The sequence below is a fragment of the Cydia amplana genome, chromosome 14 (assembly GCF_948474715.1).
Source record: "Cydia amplana chromosome 14, ilCydAmpl1.1, whole genome shotgun sequence".
In the NCBI taxonomy this organism is placed as follows: Eukaryota; Metazoa; Arthropoda; class Insecta; order Lepidoptera; family Tortricidae; genus Cydia; species Cydia amplana.
Window position 1 is genome coordinate 1408115 of NC_086082.1, and position 15013 is coordinate 1423127.

Genomic DNA, 15013 nt, shown 5'->3' on the forward strand with positions numbered 1-15013 from the left:
AAGTTTATTTAACCTTCAAGCCTTGAAACCACCGCAACTGTCAATTTTTTAACCAACCATTTGCTTCTCTCGTGAATCAATTTGGTTTTAAACAAAGCTTTGCCCCTAATACCTAGGAAAATATAGTTTGGCCAGGGACTGTCTCATTTTAAACATAGACAGAGAGAAGCATATTATATTTGTCTTAGGCTAGTACTAACACCCAAAAGAAATCGATGAGTAGAGTTTTCTTTGTTCATATTTACTGGCAAATTGGGTTTGCCAGACTATAGTTAACTCTCCGGATTTGACGCTCTCTTTCTGGTTTCCTACCTTGCTTTGTGATATGGCTCAATATATATTAGCAAAAAATTAACAGTACTTAGGTAGAAAAGAGAAGTCGTGAAATGTATGTCGCCCAATACATTCCACGACCCTTCTCTTTCCGAACAGACTCTACTATCGGGATTGTTTATCCTTGGGTGTTATAAACTCCTTAGAACGTAGTGGTTATATCCTCTTTGCTTAGAACTACTGATATCTGTGACCAAGACATTTCAGTGCAGTGACAGATTTGACATGCGGTCTGCAGCCGCAGTTGCAAGTATACACCAAATGCGCGAAAATCACCATGCTGCGTGCAGTCCGGCTTGTCATTCATTTTACTATGGAATTTGACAGTTAGACCGACGCGTTCAGGCCGCTGCAGTAGTGTCGGAGCAGTAGTGCAGCTACGGTCGGAAATACGTTAAAATGATCATATTACATGCAGTCGGTATTGTCATTCAATTTACTATGGAAATTGACAATCACACCGACGCGTTCAGGCCGCCGCAGTAGTGTCGGAGCAGTAGTGCAGCTCCGGTCGGAAATACGTTAAAATGACCATATTACATGCAGTCGGTATTGTCATTCAATTTACTATGGAAATTGACAATCACACCGACGTGTTCAGGCCGCCGCAGTAATGCCGGAGCAGTAGTGCAGCTGCAGTTGGAAATGGAATGTCACCTTAAAGGAGGCGTATCCATTCACCAGGCACACAAGTTTTTACTAACGTTGCGCGAGTGTTAGTAAATGTGGAGAGGAACGAGCGGCGACACCAGTTCCGATACTAACTGCGCACGATAGCCATTCTAACCTCTTTAATAATGTTCTGTGATGGCAACTATACTGCCTACTGCAAATCGGATTAGGTACCTACTGGTAGAGCAGGTAGACATTTACATGACTTGTTTAATACTAGTTTTAGTCTGTTAGGTAAATAGATTTAGCCAGCTTTAGACTGTTAGGTAAATAGAGTTAGCGAGATATATTTGCTCTTTTGATGTAGACCTGTAAGCGGGAAATGTTTTCGCTGTATAAAACTCGTTTCGAATATAGGCACATTAGGTCTAGATGTATTTTCAAGGAATTGTGTACATAATTTTGAGCATCTTGTTCGTCTAGCCTAGCTACATCTGCTACAAGACAATACACCAAAAGGGTTGCCACACGACAAAGTGGAATAGACTTCCAAAAGTGCGGATATCACCCTAATACTCCTGATTTTTCCAGGCCGGTCATTTCATCAAAAATAAATCCCTTATTCCAAAGCTTTTCGTGAGCTATGAGCCTAATAACTAGCCAACATATGCTGTAGCTAAAGCATTAATGTTCCTTTTCCTCTACCCAACTCTAAATTAATAACTGACTGGCCTGAGGTTTCTAAAAACCCTGACACTCGCCAAGTTTACCCGCAATCCTGACGAAGGACCAAAAATCCTGACATATTCTGATATGTCAGGATTTTTGGTCTTTCGACATTGGCATCTCCCCTGCGAAATCCTGACGTATGGTAACTTCAAAGAACAGTGTTTTTATTGATTATAACTACCTATATTAGCTATATTTATCGTCACATTACATACGCCTAAAATTATGTGCATCTAACTACATATTTATGTCTACATCGTACTAGAATCGGCGTTGAACAGTTAATGCGGTTCTGTTTTCGTTCCATATTTGAATTATTTTACCTCCATTGTGTTGACGGTTGTCTATTGCCTACGTGAAGTTTCTCGAAAATGGAATATCGTAAAATAAAAGTATATCACGAATGTTTGCGACATTCACGATGCAGCTATCAGAGATGCTTTATGGTTGAAGTATTCAATTTTAAATAGGCCATAGGCGCCATAGCATTCATGGCGCTATGTTTTCAGTCGGCAGTTACCATTTTATTTTGCCAAAAAAGTGTCAAAGAAATTTTAATATACCTATTTGTAGAGCGCTATTTACATTTCGTCTCTGTCGTAAGACATCGACATTTTAACACAGTTAGCTTCCTCTTTTAGCAAAAATGCTATCATCAAATTTCTTATGTAAATACAAGTAGCCGTAGGCCTTGTTAGCCAGACAACCAAACGAGCCATGGCCAAAACGAAGCGGATACGGGCCGACCTCACGCAAACACCGCAAAAAGTGTAAATCGAAAGCAATACACCGTCTGAGATACTGGCAACATCGCGACCAAATTAAAAAGTTGTTATCGCCGCGCTCAACGTTCGGGACGTTCCATTTTCAAACTTGGTAAAGTATCAATTGACCGTGGGCGGTCAACGCGTTGACATGTGATGTGCGGCGGTCACGGGGTCGCCGCTCCAGGTTTCGGAACGCAACGAGCGTTCAACATACAAAGCAAGATGGCGGTGAACTATAATTTTGTGTAATTTATATTCGCCCGGCGGCTAGATAGCGTTGCTATTGAAGTGTGGAGCCGTGTCCGTGTGCGCGGGGAATATTGATTGCATTCGCATTGTGCATGCCGATATAATATGCACGCGTTTTCTATGATAGGTACACTGTTGTAATTCTTCCTATTTATAAGAAGTCTGTTGACCCTGCCTATTGTTGCGTTTATAGTTTGCAGGCTAGTTAACATTATCATAACACAACATAATGAAGTAGAGATAACTGTGCCCCCCCCCCTACTACATAGAAACATATTTGCAGGGGGGTCAGTTATCTATGCAGCTTACTGTAGGTACATATCATTTGAACAATATAAGCATTCACCCCAAAGTCCCCAAACTGAGTTGTTCAACACAAATACGTCTCTATTGTCTTAAAACGTCTCTATTGCGTTAAAACGCATTTAGATATTTTTTCCTAAAGCCACGACATATTTATTGGCAACTATTAGTCAGAATATTTTATCCATAATCCATAGCGATAAATGCCTAAATAGTTAAATACGACCCCCCTCCGTTCATAAGTCTACTATCTTAGTGCTAAATCCTTGTAAATTATAAGTTTTTTTTTATTATTAAATCTGTTTATTTCAAATAATAATAGAATTACAATTTCTAAAACCTAGTTACAATCTTTAATATTTCAAACTATTTCTACCTATACTTATTCGCTGAAAATATACAAAAGTGATAAATAAACATACTTATGTATTTATCACTTTTATCTTTCGATAACAACATAGCGACATGATAGCGACTAAATAACAGGGACAAAGGCTGCCATCCATCCTGTCAAATTAAATTAATGAAAAGCAAATTATTATCTATGGCCAATCTAGGAAGTGCGACGGCGCCATATTTATTTGTTGTAAATAGATTAACTGCGCTCATGACCTATTTTAATTGCCTTGTTTTGATAGAAATTATCTGTGTTATTTATCTGTGCGACGTAACCAATATAACCATGGGGGTTATTACGCCTAGATCCTTTACCAGGAAACTTTCTGCAGTAAGGGACCGTCAAACGGGCATTCGCGAATGTGTCTTGCGGACCGCAATTTGGTTTGCAATTGCGTTTTGTCAGTTGTCCCCAACCCTGACACTCGTCCCCCCGAATAAAGAACCAAAAATCCTGACATGTCAGGGGAAATTTGACGTATGGCAACCCTATCCACATGGCGGTTACATACAGCATGAGTATACCATACATCATGACCACAAAGTCCAGAAACATCCATCTTCTAGCGCATAAGTGAGTTCTGTGTGTAAATGCACATTTAATAATAACACTTACCCTAGAAAAGGCACACACTTAGCCCAAATCACCTTTACATATGGAACCACAAATACTGGACTACTAGAATTCGTCTACTTTGCACCGACCCGAACAGAACAAAGTGTAAAAGTGTCATTACAATCGTCATATGTGGCGTTATCTATGAAAAGGGACCTTATTGTCGATGGCGCTTATTCCATTATTAACGATGCTCCGATATAAATACAATACCGCGCGACGCTGTGCGGCGTAAGCGCCATCGACAATAAGGTCCCTTTTCATAGATAATGCCCCATATTTTCATAGAAATTTGACGATGCTGACCTTACCACACGTTTGTCATTGCAAAAGCCATGCAGCCTGAATCTCTGAAACATAATAAATTCAGAAATTCAACCTTAGAGATTTTTCTATACTAATAACTAGGTGCCATAGATAATAATTATCTGAAATTATTCACCTTCACATTGATGCGGTTTCCGGAATTCCGGATGCGGTGACAGTACCTACTTACATTGATAATAGGGATGTTTTCTGTACTTAAAATACATTATTTCAAACCGTGCACGAAATAAAGCACCAGATAATTATTAGAAAAACATAGATAACAGCTATTTTTAGGGTTCCGTACCCAAAGGGTAAAAACGGGACCCTATTACTAAGACTCCGCTGTCCGTCCGTCTGTCACCAGGCTGTATCTCACGAACCGTGATAGCTAGACAGTTGAAATTTTCACAGATGATGTATTTCTGTTGCCGCTATAACAACAAATACTAAAAACAGAATAAAATAAAGATTTAAGTGGGGCTCCCATACAACAAACGTGATTTTTGACCGAAGTTAAGCAACGTCGGGCGGGGTCAGTACTTGGATGGGTGACCGTTTTTTTGCTTGTTTTTTTGTTTGTTTTGTGTTGAGTCCGACTCGCACTTGGCCGGTTTTTTTTAAACACAATTTGTATTTTATAAATCGGATTGAAATATAAAATTAGGTGAGTTTACCGTGACGTCACTATATTTGTTTTCATATAAATTCCATACTAAAAAATCGTTTTGACAGTTCTAAAAAGCGGCCAAGTGCGAGTCGGACTCGCCCATGAAGGGTTCCGTATTTAGGCGATTTATGACGTATAAAAAAAAACTACTGACTAGATCTCGTTCAAACCAATTTTCGGTGGAAGTTTACATGGTAATGTACATCATATATTTTTTTTAGTTTTATCATTCTCTTATTTTAGAAGTTACAGGGGGGGGGACACACATTTTACCACTTTGGAAGTGTCTCTCGCGCAAACTATTCAGTTTAGAAAAAAATGATATTAGGAACCTCAATATCATTTTTGAAGACCTATCCATAGATACCCCACACGTATGGGTTTGATGAAAAAAAAAATTTTTGAGTTTCAGTTCGAAGTATGGGGAACCCCAAAAATTTATTGTTTTTTTTTTCTATTTTTGTGTGAAAATCTTAATGCGGTTCACAGAATATATCTACTTACCAAGTTTCAACGGTATAGTTCTTATAGTTTCGGAGAAAAGTGGCTGTGACATACGGACGGACAGACAGACAGACAGACAGACATGACGAATCTATAAGGGTTCCGTTTTTTGCCATTTGGCTACGGAACCCTAATAAAAAAGAAGCTGATTTGACTAGTAGGAATGTAGCCTATTATTCAATTTTTTAACAAGCAGTTTCATCTGGGAGCGATATATCAAATTTTGTATTAAAGGAAAAAATGGAAAAAGTTACGCTTCCGGCAGGACTTGAACCCGCATCCTCCGCAATCCGTGCGATGCTCTTAACCAATTGAGCTACGGAAGCCTACCAGGAAATCTTTCCATCCCTTCCTTTATGCATACACGCCGGAAGCGTAACTTTTTCCATTTTTTCCTTTAATATAAAATTAGCCTATTATTGTTTCCTTATTTGGTGCATGATATGGTTGAAATGCGTAATTAATTCAAATTCTGCGCAATAAGATATAAGTCCTTTAGACTTGTTATTCATTCTTATCAACAACTAATGTCTGTTGTAAATACCTACGTTTTGATATTAGAATTTGTATAGAAAAACAACTTGCTTATCAAATGTTACGTTATATGTCGGTTTTGTTTTTTATTGGCTGTCAGAAAAATAACGTAGTAGGCCGCTAGTTATCTTATAAAACTGAAACAAAGAAACAATTAACAATAAATTGCGACCCCAACAAAGAGCGTTATCAGCCATTATCAAATTCGAATAAGCAAATAAGAAGACAAAGCGTGCGTCATTCGTTATCAGCTTTATTAGGGCGCGTTATCAGGGGTCGCGACCAGGATCAATGAACTGAGGCTTGCAGGAATGAGTGCATTTAGTGCAACATGCATTAATTGGCTAATAGCATGCCTGCGACTTCGTCCGCGTATAAAAAAAAAAAAAAATATCCTATGTCCTTCCCCGGGTCGCATACTATTATTACCTTCATTAGTTATTCACCTTAAGGGATGATTTGTGTGAAAAAAATTGATCGTATGTCCTTTCTCGGGACCGTCCATACCATGATATCGATATTGGCTGGTTCCATTCAATAATCAGTTTAACTTCGTACTGCAGCTATTAATTCAATAAAAAGTATATCACTTTTCATATTACATCACTTGGCATTTGGCATGGCAAATACAACTATTTCCAAATAATCTAATGTCTATTTGACACCTCACAACTCACAAGAAAGTTTATTTTTTATAGGTAGGTACAGACTGAATGATGTGAGTTGGAAATTAAATACTAATATAATCAACATAAATGAACATAACCTTTTGTTTCAAAATCTGTCACTTTATGTAAAACATTTCAAAATGTCAACCGAAAGTTAGACAAAGCAGAGACTTAGAAAATTTTGTGTTTAAAAAGCGTATCACATAACATAACATAAATCACGAGCATCATAAAATTGTCAGTCACCGTTATTAAGAGAATTCGCATAGACAATCTTCCAATAGACTACGCTAAAATGAGAGCTGCTACTTCGTTACGCTCTACGCCAGCATAATTATATTCACCACAACACCAACAAGTTAGTTAGTTTGACAAGTTTAACATCTTTTACTCTTAGAATTAAAAGTATTAGAACCAACGTTGGACTAAGCCAACGCTGCATGGCATTTGCAATAAATAAGCAGGTATGCAAAGTGTCATCATTAATGCCATATGACGTTTAATGACACCACCTCAATTTGTTACGTCCAAGTCGGGAAACAGCTTAAACGGACTCTACATTTTTCAATTTACGTTAATTCAGGAGCGGCATTAGATTCAGACTTTTAGAATCTTAAATCCCTAAATCTACTTATACATATTACACACACTCATGTCGTTCGTAACGATATGAGTAATCTCAAATTTCAAGCAAATATAAATGATTAAATCTAAATCACCTCCAATGCCCCAGGTTGGAAACGTGGATTCAATTAATTCAAATAAAATGAGCGGCATCATAAAAGGTTCAATACACCTCATACCCCACCGCTCATTGGCATCTGTGTGCATGTTGACCGGAATTATCATAACACAAGCCTTCTTAAGCTTACTGTAAGGCTGAATCAAATTGTGTAAGAATTTCCAATATTTTATTATTATAATGCTTCGTCTATAGCTAAAAGCTAAATGTCGAAAAATCATACTTTTTAAGCTCAAATGCCTCTACAGGTTACAAATGTGCATTTAATTCAAATTAAATGAGCAATGTATCTGCGTGGTCGCTGCGAGTCATTTTATGCTCTCACTGTTTTGTTTGTAATATCGAATTATCGAGTAAACATAATACTTTTATCCAAATGCAATGTCAGGTTGCAAACGTGGATTCAATTCAAATGAAATGAGCGGTGGCACTAGGTTTACTAGATTAGTATTTTAATGAGCATATGCGCCATCTATTCAGTAGCCAAGTGATCTGAGAGAATTCGTAATTCGTATGGTAATGTTCTACCGTAAGATAATTTAATGACTACGATTGTAAACTGCGGAATGTGATACAATTTGCACACTCGTGCTTTTACAAACACGACCCGAGAGATTAGGATGAAGAAGAAATTTCTAGGCGGATTACTTTCTATTCTTTTTAGGGTTCCGTACCCAAAGGGTAAAAACGGGACCCTATTACTTACTAAGACTTCGCTGTCCATCTCGTGATAGCTATTAGGCAGTTGAAATTTTCACAGATGATGTATTTCTATTGCCACTATAACATCAAATACTAAAAAGTACGGAACCCTCGGCGGGCGAGTCCAACTCGCACTTGTCCGGTTTTTATTTTAGTTGCTGAAACACTATGACTAACGTAGAAACGGTGGTAAACTGAAATTTGGCAATTTAGCAACTATATTTTGGTCTTTACATATTATTTTTTAATATCTGGGTGACCGAGCTTCGCTCGGAAAACATAAAATAACTCGGAAATGCGCGTTTTCCCAGAGATAAGACTTAGCTAGATCGATTTTTCGCCCCCGAAAACCCCTATATACCAAATTTCATCGAAATCGTTAGAGCCGTTTCCGAGATCGCCGAAATATATATATATATATATATATATGTCGGCGACGGATGGTCCCGATGGCGGTGGGCGCGTGGGGGTAGTACCTAGATGTATTACTTCACAGCCAAAATAGTAGGTATGCTACCTACGCATGAAATAAACATTCAGACTCGTTACCCATACTAGTGCCTACTATATTTTAGTACTAAATTATCAAAACGACCAATCACTATTCCAAAATTATTTGAATCAAAATAAAAAGATCACATGAAACCGTTCAAATCTTTATTTTACAAAAGTAAGCTTCTAATGGCACATAAGAAATCAAAATAACACTTGGAATAAAACACTTAGCTAAACGGTTAAACAACGTGAGAATCTATAAGCTTTCAGAATAATCCTTCAGGTGTAAGCCTTCAGGAACGTAGCGAATTAGGCACGAGCTTGGCTAACGTCCGATCTCTAGCGCGGTCCGATCAAGAAGACTGAAGCCAGTTCCAGCGACGGAGCCAACGGCTCCCGCCTCCAATTCAAGTTGGTAAACCTGCCTGACCAGTCTACCAACATAACGACAAAAATGCCTGCTCGTGCCTACCTTCACTCAAGATACACATCTTGACGTTCCAAAGCCTTCTACCTGTCATTTTAGTTCAATAATACGCCAATAGATGGTGGCGTTACTCACTACGCAGCTTCATTATTTCGTTACAAGCAAATAATACATAGTCAAACATTGCTAATCGACTTTTACAGGCGTCTAACTATGAACTGTAATGCTGCAATACGTCTTTCTGGTGTCTCGCTCCGACACGGCCGTCCTGCGCTACACACGTCCTCGTGTGTGGGTGTATGCATTTGATTCTGTAACAAAATACTCAGCACAGTATCTCATCGCTCGGTCTTTCCTGACCAACAATTTGGGTCTCACTCAAATTACTATTAAAATCAAACTTTGTTATCAATCAAACCAGAAAAAATAATTGTTCAAAATTACTTTAACAATCCTCAATTCTCTAGTCAAAAATAGTCCATCGAGCAACGACTAAATAAAAATAATCATCAGTAATCATCGCCGCTATCTAACGGATACACTCCAATAATCATCGCCTCCCATCTGGCGGATACTCTCAAATTTATGTAAAAACAGAACAATCCCAAACATCAAAAACACAAATCACAACAGCTATTCATTGCTCGACAGTATCACTACTACTGTCGTCAATATCAATTTACGGGGAAATTATCTGGCATTAAAAAAAAAAAAATTGGTCATATGTGATCTAAATGTTTGTAAGACATCTTAAAATAAATAACATTCTGAATTGATAGTTCCAATTTTACTCATATGAACACAGTACATAAACGGGAATTCATTTTTAACAAAACAACACCAGTCCTTCGGTGCATTGCCAGTCCTTCGGCAGATACCAGACCCTCGTCAGAAGTAACCATCTCAGCCGCGTAAGTGCTACTCCTCGCAAAGAGTATTCTGCACATAAAAAGCAGACCACGTGCACCTCTTACATGCTCCGGCACTTCTGATGCGGTCACTAAACAATACCCAGTCCATCGGGCATACTTTCAGTCCATCGAAAGCAAAACAGTATTGCCCAGTCCATCGGGCGTGCCTTCAGTCCATCGAAAGCAAAACAATGTTAACAGTGAATTCCAAAAAAAAAAAGAATTTAAAAACAGGTCTTTAAATCATGTTACTCAGAACCATTGGTACGATCAGCGTCAACTGATCAACTGAAACTGAACATTACTGATCAAAATCAAACTCGCTCAAGACTTCTATGCAGAAGTAAAACATCTCAAAATAATCCCAACGAAATGGGAACTGCTCACCAGCTTAATAAAGTATGATGCACGCGACCAAGTCAAAGGTGGTGGTGGTGAGGTCCAACCCAAGCACGGAGGCTGATTCTTTCCGCTTGCCGTTGCCGTTGCTGCGGCAGATTGCGAGAGACACGATGTGGTTCAACATAGCTGGCTGTTACTGAAATCATCATTTGCACGGTATCAGGTTTATCATGAATGCAGGCTACACTCAAAAGGTTTATGAAATGCAAGGTAGCAGACACAAAAAAAACATGTTTCCAATGTATACGGGACTTCAAAAATCTCAGAATAAAATTTAAACTTCAATGAGTGCGTTTTATTTAATTCCATGAACAAACAAACACGTGTTCCAAAAATAAGTAACACGGTAAATGGGCCAATACGAAAAGTGACAGCTTATTAGTTACGTTCGACTGTTATGCTTCGCCATTACACTCAAAATAAAATTCACTAATAAACAATTAGAACGAAACCTGTCCTTTTATTTCCAAATCTCCAGCACAGAAGATACTGCACAGCCGCCTCTGTATCATGGGCGCAATGGCGTCCGCAAGCTCGCTCGGCTCCGGCTGCAGGACACTGTAACATTAATTTTCATATGCGTAGCTCATGTTTCCATAGTATACACGATTTGTGATCTATCACGGCATTACGAGCAATAATTTGTCGCAATTTTATTAATTACTAAACATTACAGGGTAAAGATTACATAATGCTTGCACTGGCAAATCAGCAGGATCAATTTCTAACGGTGCATTGTATTTTTATGAAAAAAAATATTTTTTGAGGGTAGATGCACAAGTGAGCGATGAAATAATATCACGTCGCGACAGCCAATATTTGATTTTAATTAACAATATGGATTTCACATCAAAATAACTTAAGATCACTTAGATTTCAACGGATTTTAAAAATTAATTGTATTTTCAAATCAATTATTGAGGGTAGATTCACAAGTGAGCGATGAAATAATATCACGTCGTGATAGCTAATACTTGGTTTTAATTAACAGTATGGATTTCAAATCAAAATAACTCGAAATCGCCTCGATCTAAATGGATTACAAAAATTAATTGTAAAGAAACGCGGCGATACCAGAGATGACGTCACGTAACGACCGCTATGCTCGACTGCCTCAATCATAATTCACAATTTCACAATAATTCTCACCAAATAACAATGAATTACACTCACCATTCAATCAAGGTTAGACACGTGAGCTTACCATTACAAAGTGTCCAGATTATGGAATGTAGGTCACCAGAAATACACCACGCTCCCAGGTGGCTGTGTAAGCAATACATGAAACTCCGCATCTATCCCACTTGCTGATGTCGGCGACGGATGGTCCCGATGGCGGTGGGCGCGTGGGGGTAGTACCTAGATGTATTACTTCACAGCCAAAATAGTAGGTATGCTACCTACGCATGAAATAAACATTCAGACTCGTTACCCATACTAGTGCCTACTATATTTTAGTACTAAATTATCAAAACGACCAATCACTATTCCAAAATTATTTGAATCAAAATAAAAAGATCACATGAAACCGTTCAAATCTTTATTTTACAAAAGTAAGCTTCTAATGGCACATAAGAAATCAAAATAACACTTGGAATAAAACACTTAGCTAAACGGTTAAACAACGTGAGAATCTATAAGCTTTCAGAATAATCCTTCAGGTGTAAGCCTTCAGGAACGTAGCGAATTAGGCACGAGCTTGGCTAACGTCCGATCTCTAGCGCGGTCCGATCAAGAAGACTGAAGCCAGTTCCAGCGACGGAGCCAACGGCTCCCGCCTCCAATTCAAGTTGGTAAACCTGCCTGACCAGTCTACCAACATAACGACAAAAATGCCTGCTCGTGCCTACCTTCACTCAAGATACACATCTTGACGTTCCAAAGCCTTCTACCTGTCATTTTAGTTCAATAATACGCCAATAGATGGTGGCGTTACTCACTACGCAGCTTCATTATTTCGTTACAAGCAAATAATACATAGTCAAACATTGCTAATCGACTTTTACAGGCGTCTAACTATGAACTGTAATGCTGCAATACGTCTTTCTGGTGTCTCGCTCCGACATATATATATATAAATAAATCAATAAACAAGAATTGCTCGTTTAAAGGTATTATAGATACCAAACGGAAAAATTAAAAAAAAAACACTGGGCCCGATTCGGATTTTGTAATAGACATCTATTACATATCTTTTAGACATCGCCAAGATACGATATCGATATGTTTAAGATCTAACCTGTCAAATTTGACATTTCTGCGATTCTGGAGATACTCTTGCGATACGATACGATTTCCACAAGATATCACTTAGAGATCTAATTCACATCTAATAGATATCTAACACGATCTATCGTAAAAGTGACATTGGTTGCCCGAATTGCGCTGCAAAAGAGAACTAGTTGATATCTAAACTATAACGTATCTAGAATGGATCTAGTACGTGTCGTCTCTTTCGAGTCCGAATACGGCAGAATGTCTTGGGGAACACCGTTCCGATCGCTAACCAACTGAGCTATCGAAATTTACCAGAAGCGTGCGAATTACAGCTAAAATTATTTCGATCTTACCGGCGTTCTTGTGGGCCCATGACTAATACAAACAACATTATATCAGATATTTTTGCGCACACGTTCCGCAAGATATTATTACAGGTGACAACTAATTCTGCTTTAAGTAAGATGTAGTTTATCTCCCTGATTTATGTATACAGGGCTAAGTAAATCGTGAACGCACTGTTCTTATTGCTGTCGTGCGCGTGCGCTCATTTTGTTGCGACTGTTCGAAAATAACTGACAGGACAGTAGGTATATAGTAGTGTTGGACATTGGTTGGGGTTAGTAACTTATTAATTTACTAACGCAAGTTTATTGCGGACTTTAATCACAGCTTTTACTAAGCGCCAATGATTAACGTCGAATACATTTAAAAGTGGAAAAAATACTGTCTTGGATGAGACTTGAACTCACGGCCTCTGGATGGCTCTTGGTGAAATTCAAGTCTCACCCAAGACAGTATTTTTTCCACTTTTAAATTCATAAATCTTAATAGAATCGTTCGCAGACGTTTCTGCTTGTTAAAAGTTAAGATTAAAGTCGAACTTGTGAAAAAACCTTCAAACGTTTTTTCCTGCAGTGTGGGGTGTGGGTACTGGGTACGTCATTTTTTGTCCGTTTTCGCCGCTTAGAACTGAAAATTTTTAAGTTGATTTTTATGAATTAGATAGCAAATAAGAATATATTAATATAACCAACATCAGGCCATTGCCGACCATTTGACGTCCATCATTATAATACTTATGTAGACATTACTTTCGCTACTTGAGTCATCTCATGTTATTTTTTATCGCGGCAACATGAAGTGGTAAATAAACATATAGCGTGTAACTCTAATGATGATGATACACTATTTAAGAAGCTGTAGGTACAGTGGAAAGTTTTAATTTATGAGTTTTATGACCCATTCTGTATCTGGTCACAGTGGCAAAAGTATATATGAGGTCAATAGAGTCGCTAGACTTTCATATTGATTGTCACTGTGACAAGGTACAAATGGGTAATAAATTAATTCTTTCTATCGGACATATATACTTTTTGCAATAATCCCTGATTCCCTAGATTTTCTTGTACGATAAAAGTAGTGCACATTTTCTTCAAGTCTTAAATCCCGCGCCACAGAATAAATAATTGTACTAGGTACAGAAGACTCACTCTCTAACAAAACGCGTCTGTTACGATCAGGACAGATATGGCCGCTAGGTGGCGACAGCGTCACGCGCGGCTTATGGCTAGCCACCAAAATTGGTGTGGAACGGATGTACTTTTAGCTACCTGTAGCAAAGCGATGAAATCGCGGAGTGAGCCACGCCTGCCCGCACTCACGATTTACCAGTTCACACCCACCATTAGCTACAAAGCGAACCTGAGCGCTCTCAAAAGGGTGCATTTCACTTTTAAGTACCAACGCACAAGCTGGCAACCCTCCAGCAACCCTCTTTACACCCCCCTTAATCCATTAACAACCGTATCTCAAAGCAAGAAAGGTCGTCACAACTGTAATTACAAATTTGCCGCAACGTGCGACCATTATTATAACTTCGTACGCGCAAATCTATTTTAATCCTTATTAGAAACTACACAAGGTTGTTTAAAGTGGAAAGTAGGTGTAAATATAAGTTTGTTGGCAATTGTAATAGATGACCGCGGCAGGTGATTGGAAATAAAATGATTTGTGTGGTGGTCATGTACTGTTCCCGGTATTAATACTCGTATTCATGTATTCACGCTGTTACCAGAAATGGAAATGGCGCTATCACGTCATTAATAGCATGAGCTTCCTAAAATCGTAATAGCTATTCAGCGAATGTTTACATTTTGATTAGTGTTTAGTGCGAGTTCATATATAGTTTGGCCCAGGACTGTCTCATTTCAAACATAGACAGAGATAATCATACTGTATTTATTTATTTATTTTCCTGGTTCTTACTGACAGACAAGTTGTGCTTGTCAGACTATACATACCAATAATCGCATGCGATTTGCAATACATTACGGCATATGATTGATCGATTCTACTTAGCCGGCAATTATCTAAAATCGCATGCCAATTTGTTGCAAGGTCTGTAGAAGATTTTACATGCGTCTAGTA

The 15013-nt window shown here is 38.3% G+C and overlaps 1 protein-coding gene and 1 non-coding gene across 2 annotated transcripts in view; one reads left to right on the forward strand and one right to left on the reverse strand.

Annotated features, from left to right (window-relative positions):
* Positions 1-15013, forward strand: part of LOC134653912 (ski oncogene) — a 101950-nt gene that overhangs the window by 64607 nt on the left and 22330 nt on the right. The gene's annotated exons all lie outside the window — the stretch shown is intronic.
* Positions 5739-5811, reverse strand: Trnas-gga (transfer RNA serine (anticodon GGA)). The gene has a single exon. It is a non-coding gene; the product is annotated as a tRNA-Ser (tRNA).